Source organism: Mobula hypostoma, chromosome 5, assembly GCF_963921235.1.
Source record: "Mobula hypostoma chromosome 5, sMobHyp1.1, whole genome shotgun sequence".
Classification (NCBI taxonomy): Eukaryota; Metazoa; Chordata; class Chondrichthyes; order Myliobatiformes; family Myliobatidae; genus Mobula; species Mobula hypostoma.
Genome location: NC_086101.1, coordinates 190208476 through 190215140, shown reverse-complemented (window position 1 = coordinate 190215140; position 6665 = coordinate 190208476).

The following is a 6665-nucleotide window of genomic DNA, read 5'->3' as shown; positions in this document are numbered from 1 at the left end:
AGAGCATCTCTGAACATGCAACACGTCGAACTTTGAAGTGGCTGGACTACAGCAGCAGAAGACCACACACTTACACTCAGTAGCCACTTTATTAGGTACAGGAGGTTTCTGTAACTAATTACCTTGTCCCCAGTGTACTTATGGACATCCATGTATAGGAGGATGGGGGTGACCTTACAGAGGTATATACCAAACGATGGGTGTAAGACCATTAGACATAGGAGCAGAATTAGGCTATTCAGCCCAGCGAGTCTGCTCCACCATAGCTGAATTAGAACACAGTCAGTATAGCACAGCTCAGGGCATTCAGACCACAATGTTGTGCTGACATTTTAACCTACTTGGAGATCAATCTAATACTTTCCCATTTTTCTTACATCCACATGAATATCACAGACTCTTAAATGACCCTGATACATCTGCCTCTACCATCTCTCTGGGCAGTATATTCTGCACATATACCAGTCTGTGTAGGAACACCTGCTTCATGAGGGGGTAAGACCTTAGACATAGGAGCAAAATTCGGCCATTCGACCCATCCAGTCTGCTCTGCCATTCCAGCATGGCTGATTTGTTATCCCCTTCAACCCCTTTCTCTTGCCTTCTCCCCGTAACCTTTGACGTACTTACTAATCAAGAACCTATCAATCTTTGCATTGAATATAACCAATGACTTGGCTTCCACAGCTGTCTTTGGCAATGAATTCCACAGATTCACCACCCTCTGGCTAAAGAAATTCCTCCTCATCGGTGTCCTAAAGGGATATCTTTGTATCCTGGTCCTAGATTGTCCCATTATTGGAATATCCTCTCCACATCAACTCCATCTGGGCCTTTCAATAGTTAAGGTTGAAGACTGGATAGATGGTTCCCAAAATTTTTCCCATAGGGAAGAGTAAACCTAGAAGACTAGGTCTGAAGTGAGAGGGGAAAGATTTAAGTGGGGTGGGGGGCACATATGGAACAAGCTGCCAGAGGAGACTGCCACAGAGGGTACAATTACAATATTTACAAGGTTGTTGGACAGATTCATTTAAAGAGAAAATGATTTGGATCTGGGCCAAACTTAAGTAAATGGGATTAGCTCAGATTTAGGCACTTTGGTTGGCAGGGACATTGGGCTAAAGGGCCAATTGCCATGTGGTGTAACTCTGTGAATCTATGTAACTGGTATCACATTGTAGTGTGATAATCTGCTCACTCTTTGCTTTCCCTAAAGAAAATCTCAGCAATGTAGCTGGGATGCTGGATGAGCTTTCAATGGACCACAAGGAGGATTTGCCAGAAAGGATAGCTACACCTAAACTGGGTAAATTGCCTGGTGTAGATGGGATGTGTCTGAGGGTGGGGATAATAAGATGGGATATTGCAATTGCCCGGGTCACAGTCCTCTCCATATCAACACACTCAGGGGTGGTGCCAAAGGGCAAGAAAACTATTAAATGTTCTGCTCTCCCTCTCTTCCTCCTGTTCTCTCCCTCTCTCCTGTTCTCCTTCTATCCCTTCCTCCCTCCCTATCCCGCTCTCTCTTCCTTCCCCACTCTCCCTCCCTCTCTCCCTCTACCCCATTCTCTCCCTCCTTCTCTCTTTGTCTCTCGTTCTCCTGCACTCCCTCTCTCCCTCCCTCCCTCCTACAGATACTGCCTGACCATCTGAGCCTCTTGAGAACCTGTGTTTTTGTTTCAGAATTTCCAGAATCTTTTACATCCAACAGAAACCATTTTCTTTCTTTCTCTACCTGATATTCTGCAGCACACTCTAATTTACGTATTCTGCCTACCAATCTAAAGGTCCCAGCAAAAAAAAAGCCACCTGCAAAACTCTTCATTTCCTGCAGCTCTTTCCTTAAGGATGAGTCATGGTTCAGTCCTGCGCTGTAACTCTTTTAACACTCGGGCTAGGTTGTTTTTCTCTCCCTCTCAATCTTGCACTAGCGTTTTTGTTCACTGTCCTGTTCCCTCCTGGTGCTCTAGTTTCCTCCCTCGGTTCAAAGACGTAGCGGTTAGTAGGTTAATAGGTCATTGTAAATTATCCTGGGATTAGCTTAGGTTAACTAGGGTTAACTGGGCAGTGTGACTTGTTGGGCCAGAAAGGCCTGTTCTGCACCGTATCTATAAATAAATAACATCCATTTTGTTGTTTATTATGCCCGTTTTAAGATGTGTAATTTATGTTCATTTATGTTAAATTATGCTTGTCCTGTCTAGATCTCTGCTGCTGCTGCTGCAAAAAGCTCATTTTCATGATATTCGTGGTATCCCATGTCCATAAAACATAGGAGCAAAATTAAGCCATTCAGCCCATCATGTTCTGCGTATGTAGAGTAGGTGCAATCACTCAAGTCGAGTATGATGTTCTACGAGGTTGTGTATTGGTGTGCCCTCAGGCAGCTGGAGAGGTGATTTAGGATCGTATTCTGGTGCAGTGTGGACTAGAGTATGTGGCGGCTCTGGTTAGTGGCTGGATCTTTTTGTTTCTCATGTCAACAATAAATTTGAACTTGAGAGTACGTTAAAACACTTCCAACGCAATTCCGATGGAATTATACTTGACTCAAGAACGAGGAAAGTATTCTGATGCAGGGTTTCAAAGTGAAGCATCAACAATTCCTTTCCCCACACACGCTGCTCGGACCCACTGAGTTCCCGCAGCAGATTATGTGTTGCTCCGGATCCCAGCATCTGATCTGGTATCTCTTACATCTCTAAGGTTCATTTGCAGGTTGAGTCTATGGTGAGGAAGGCAAATGTGATGTTAGCGTTCCTTTCAAGAGGACCAGAATATAAAAGCAAGGATGTAATGTTGAGACTTTATAAAGCGCCGGTGAGGCCTCACTTGGAGCATTGTGAGCAGCTTTGGGCCCCTTATCTTAGAAAGGACATTCTGAAACTGGAAAGGGTTCAAAGGAGGTTCATGAAAATGATTCCAGGATTGAATGGCTTGTCATATGAAGAGCATCTGGTGGCTCTGGGCCTGTCTTCGCTGGAATTCAGAAGAGTGAGGGGTGACCTAATTGAAACCTATTGAATGGCGAGAGGCCTTGACAGAGTGGATGTGGAGAGGATGTTTTCTATGGTGAAAGGATCTAAGACCAGAGGACACAGTCTCAGAACAGAGAGGTGTCCTTGTAGAACTGAGATGAGGAGGAATTTCTTTAGCCAGAGTGGTGAATCTGTGGAATTCATTGCCACAGATAGCTGTGGAGGTCAAGTATTTATATATATTTAAGGCAGAGGTTGACAGACTCTTGATTGGTCAGGGCATGAAGGGATATGGTTGGGGCGGTAGGCAAGAGATTGGGACTGGGAGGGGAAATGGATCAGTCATGATGAAATGGCAGAACAGACTCGATGAGCCGAATGATCTAATTCTGCTCCTATACCTTATTGTCTTATAAAACAATATGGCATCTTCATGGCCCTGGATTTGAGACCTTGAGCATGCCGGGGTATGGCCTATTCACATAAGATCTAACCTGGTTAATGGTCACCCAGTCCTTTCCCAATCATCAATAATGTGCTGGAGCAGGGGTTCCGAACCTTTTTTATGCCATTAACCAGTACCATGAATCCCAGGTTGCAAACCCCTGTGCTGGTGGCTGTAATCAAGCAACTCTCACTCACTGATGACCCATACATGACCAAGCAGCCATGTTCTACTGAAGCAGTGAGAGTGGCTTCCCTTCATGTCAAGGCAGAACGACTGATATGACATCAGTAGCTGTGCTAAAACTGAAGTCTATCCCATCTTCTCACAGCTACCATTGGGAAGGAGGTACAGAAACCTGAAGTCAGCACTTTAAATTCCTTGGTGTTATCATTTCAGCGGAGTTGCCCTGCACCCAACATGTAAATACAATTACAAAGAAATCATGGCAGCACCTCTACTTCCTTATGTGTTTGTGAAAATTTCGGCATGACATCTAAAACATTAACAAACTTCTATAGATGTGTGGTGGAGAGCATCTTGACTGGCTGCATCACAGCCAGATATGGAAACACCAATGCCATTGATTGGAAAATCCTACAAAAAGCAGTGGCTAGACCCCAGTCAGTCATGGGTTAAGCCCTCCCCACCATTGAGATTACATCTACATGAAGAGTTGTCACCACAGGAGAGCAGTATCCATCATCAGGGACTCCACACCCAGGTCATTCTCTCTCCTCACTGTTGCCATCAGGAAGAAGGTACAGGACTTACACACCAGGTTCAGGAACAGATATTACCCTTCAACCATTAGGCTCTTGGACCAAAGGAGATCACTTCACTTGCCCCATCACTGAAATGTTCCCACGACCTATGGACTCACCTTCAAGGACTTTTCATCTCATGTTCTCAATAGTATTGCTTAGTTATTATTATTATTTCTTTCCTTTTGTATTTGCACACTGGTTAATGTGGTCTTTCATTGATTCTTTTATGGATTTGAGTATGTCCACAAGTAAATGAATCTCAGATTTGTATATGTCTGTACTTTGACAATAAATTTTCTTTGAACTTTGAAGTCCCACACCATGAGATTCAGGAACAGCTACTTCTCTTCAAGCGTTTGTTTCATGGACTGACTGGCATAACTGTAATCACTGCCTCCATTTAGCAACACTATGACCACTTTGATCAGTCTGCACTAAGAGGGACTTTGTTTTTTTTTTTCCGTTCTAATGGTGTCCTTCCTTGTAAAAATTATGTATACTCTATGTTTTTCTCATGCTTGGTTTTTTATCTGATGCTGCTGTAAGTTTCTCATTGCATCCTTGCACATATGGATTTTTCCAGATGACAACAACACCACGTTGACTTTCAACCAGGGACATTAAGGCAGTGTTCAGTTCAACAATCTCAAAAGAGCAACTTAACCAGTTTTGGTGTTTTCCCCATGACCGCGTGGTTTCTCCAGCTGCTCCTGTTCCCTCCCACTTTCCAAAGATGGGGTCGCTGAGTTAATTGCCCTGGTGCACAGGTGAGGGGTAGATTCTGGAGTTGAGAGTTGACTGGGATTGGTGTAAATGGTCAATGCAGTCTTAGTGTGCTGGGACCTGTTTCTGTGCTGTATTACTCCCGGATTCACAGTGTGACCCTCGACCCCAAGGGACCAACTAAGAAAAAGAAGATTACCACCATCCAGAATAGGGTGATTCTGGACTCTCCCGTCCTGTGCATCATGTCCTCCTCCAGCTACACCTCGGGTGCCCAATGTTTACTGTGTGAGTGGGATCTTGCTGTGTAGAACCCATCTGCTATTTTCCTACAAAACATTGCTTCCACTTCAAATGTACTTTATGATGAAATGCTATGGGATGCTTTGAAGAGTCTACTGGATGTGAAATATAGTATGACTGGACACGATGGGCTGAGTGGCCTCCACGGTTCCCTTAAACTGTGCGGGTGCGTGGCCATGCCTTCATTGCCACGCAGTTGGAATTATCTTTTATAAAATGTTAATATAATTTTGAACTTAAGTAAATATGATCCATAAATTTTCTACATTTTGACTCAGACTCCCTTTCGCCAATCAACTGTCCAGCTCTTGGCTCCATCCCTCCCCCTCCTGTCTTCTCCTATCATTTTGGATCTCCCCCTCCCCCTCCCACTTTCAAATCTCTTACTAGCTCTTCCTTCAGTTAGTCCTGACGAAGGGTCTCGGCCCGAAACGTCAACTGTACCTCTTCCTAGAGATGCTGCCTGGCCTGCTGCGTTCACCAGCAACTTTTATGTGTGTTGAATGTACCACAATCTTGACTTTGGAACATTTTAGAGCTTCAACGTATTTACATTGTCAGCGTTTCAAGTTACAAAACTGTTACAAATTGCAACAATAAACTCAGAATGGAAGTCATCAGTTCGTTGTCAATAAACCGCTGGCTCACCAAACGCTGATGCCATTAAATGTGCTGCACAGTTTTCAGGCCATGTAAAGATGTTCTGCTCAGAGCAGTGGCTGGTTGGCACAGCTGTAAAAAAAATTAGAGGGAGCATTTGTGGGCTCCTTCTGTGCTTCAACTTTCTATACGGCACAAAACAGACCATTTGGCCCAACCATTTCATGCCAACTTGAAACCTTCCACATTTCCTCAGTTAAACTACCAGTGGATCCCGCTGTCCATTTCCTTCATTTACTTGCCCAGCATATGAAATGCTTCAGGGCTGTTCATCTCACCCACACCCTGTGTGAAGGAACTCTACAGACTCACTGTCGTCTGTGCAAAGGAGGCTCTTCAGAATTCCCTGTTGTGTTTCTTCACGATACGATGACCTCTGGTGTATATTGTTCTCTACAAAGGGCAGAATTTTCTCAGCAGCCACTTTATCAACACCCTTCATCACGAGATCACCTCTCAAAGGGAAACTCAGTAAATGCATCCTTTCGCAATGTAGAATACCTTCCATCCTTCTGGTTAATCTGTCCACACCTCCCCCATTATATATAACACCCTCCTACCACACACTAACATTAAAGAGAAAGATTTGTAGTTATCAGTAAGAGGCTGAGGATGGAGCTCAGGCTACTGAAAGCCACTTGGGAGCCTATTAGCAAGTGGCAGTTTTCCCTGAGACGTGATTCTCACGTCTGCTCATTAAGGTAAGGGATGATAATTAGCTTTGAGAACCGATTCCAGTCGAATGAGACCACATGACCCACTGACTGCGGGCCAGCCCGCTGCAGG